General features: G+C 56.6%; 1 protein-coding gene across 1 annotated transcript in view; it reads left to right on the forward strand.

Moving 5' to 3' along the window:
• Positions 1-2,435, forward strand: part of ESPN (espin) — a 45,680-nt gene that overhangs the window by 4,042 nt on the left and 39,203 nt on the right. The gene's annotated exons all lie outside the window — the stretch shown is intronic.

Raw genomic sequence — 2,435 nt, forward strand, 5'->3', positions numbered from 1 at the left:
GCGGAGAGCCCCGGGGGGAGGCGGGTCCTTGGCCTCGCCGACCTCAGCAGGTCTCTTCTGCCTAATGTGTGGGTGGCTCAACGGGCGCTGTCTGAGGTCCTGGTCCCCTTACCCGAGTCGGAACACTGCGCCCCCTCCGCATCCTGCTCCGGGCAAGTCCCGGGATTAGTCCCTTCGGGGTGTTGTTCTGTTTCTGCAGCCCGAGGACAGTGGGTCCCTGCCCATCCTGCCCTGCCCAGGGTCCCAACCGAGAGCGAGCTGGAGACCTTTGCTCCCTGGGTGTTGGCCCAGGGAGAGGGGGCTTCCGCAGGCCTGGACTTTCCTGCAGCCCAGGGGGCTGTAAATGCAGAGCTTTGGTTCACATGGGGCTCAGAGGCAGTCAGGAGAGAGAAAAGGCTGGAGCCTGCTGCGGGGTGCAGGGGGCAGGTTCATGCAGGCAGGTAACAGCTGCCCCTGCAGAGCTGTCACTGATGCAGAAATCCCTCAAGCCCTGGGGCTTCCTCCTGTCCCCAGGGGATTGGCAGTTCAGCTGGAGACCCCTGTGTTCTCTGCCTCTCTGTTACCCCAGGTCAGCAATGTGTGAACATGCAGCCGAGGACTGGGTGGGTGGGTGTGAGTGAGTGAGGGAGGTGGCGGCAGAGCAGGGGCTCCAGCCAGCACCTGAAACAGTGTCCCTGGGGGCAGGGGAAGGAGCACAAGGGGCTACAGCACTATTTACAAGGGGTGTCTTGGCCCCAGACTTGGCTCAGGTGGCATGTGCAATGGGTTGGGTCGCTATCCAGCCTGGCGAGGCCCCTGTGCAGCTTGCAATACCAGGCAGCACAGGGCCTGACTGTCTCCAATTCAGCTCTCATTCCATATCTTGTGCATGTAAATGCTACTGGCTTCAGGGAATGTTTGCCTGAGTCAGGACCTTGGGTTTGGCCCTAGTGTACACAAAAATAAAATCACATGAAGGTAGGGTCCCCTCTGGAGCTTTGTCCCAACAGTACCAGGTGTGTGGTTGCTAAGGTTGGGGGCTTGGCAAAGTTCTGTTGCAGCTGTGGTTGGTCATGAGGTCCAAGTTCAGTGGTCAAATGAAATGCTTGCCTATGGGCTGCGGAAGATGGCTGGACAAGTTATTTTTGTATGGGCCAGACATCACTCAGCTTTGCTGAAGGCAAAGCCAGCCAGACAAGATTACCCTTGCACTTCTTAACACACTTCTGGAGATGCCAGGCGACAGCATAACTGGTGTCCAGTCTCCATGTCCCTGCTTTGGGAGTGGGAATGGGACTGTTCATAGCTTATGCAACCCACACTGGTGCATTAGGGATAAGCAGCTTCCAGGTGTAACTGAGAGGTGGAAACATGTGATGTTCTTGTGGCTTGCAAAGAGGGAAGAAGGAGAGATGCTGGAGTAAAGAAGGCAGGCCCAGAACTGCTAGGAGCCACCTTGGGCAAGCTCTACTAGCTGCTTCATTTTGCCTTGAGCACAGCTGAATAAGATGAGTGTGCAGGATCCATGTAGCTCAGGGCTGAAGGCCTGGCCTCATGTGTTCCCACCATTCTGGCCACACAGTGAAAAGCCAGCTTCCTCTGTGCTTGACCAATGGGGCAGTGGGATCCCATACCCGTTAATGGGCCTGTCTGAGCCTAGGAAGAACAAGCCATTGCCCATCCCTGATGCAGGATGTATGTTACAGAGAGGACTGGCCCAGTCCCCAGCCCCCAGCCAGCTCATCTGAGATGTCATAGGTTCCTGGGATAGGCAGCAAGTGTCAGTGGGGGAACAAGTGTTCCCTTACAATGCAAAAGAGGAAGCCTTTCCATGGGCTTTTGGTTGATGAATGACTTTTGCTTTCACATAGACATGCTTCTACACACAGAACAGCTCAGCCCTCCCCATGAATTTTCCATAGCTAGGTCCTGGTCACACCCCTCTGTGCTTGTGGCTGAGGTGGTGGCACAAGGCCACAGGGCAACTTCCCCCTCAAGCACATCCCTGTCCTGGAGGAACTGACAGGAGCCCCACCCAACCAGCACCATAGTCATAGTGATGCAGAGGGGCTGAAGCAGGGCTGAGCCTCCAGTCATTACTTCCCATGCAGTGGGTCAGGGCTGTGGGCCCAGAGGGCCTCACAGCAGTGAGTGGGATCTTTTCCTTTGCTGCCTCTGCACCCTGCACCAGTGCTCATGGTAGCCTAGCTGCTAGCTGCTTTGCCCTATGCTGCTATAGCATCTCTCCATGCTTCCCTCCTTCTGCCCATTCTATGGGGCATCTCCCCTGAGGCTTCCTTTCCCACCTGCATGTGGGCTGCTGAGAGCCTTTGTCCATCCACTGTTTATAGGCAGCACCAGCCTAGTCTTACAGCCTCCAGCACCCTGCCCCCACACATCCCAGAAGGGTGTGGGTCCAGCTGCATGTACCCACATGCGCTGTGTCCCTTCAGCAG

The sequence above is a fragment of the Alligator sinensis genome, unplaced genomic scaffold (assembly GCF_000455745.1).
Source record: "Alligator sinensis unplaced genomic scaffold, ASM45574v1 scaffold322_1, whole genome shotgun sequence".
NCBI lineage: Eukaryota > Metazoa > Chordata > Crocodylia > Alligatoridae > Alligator > Alligator sinensis.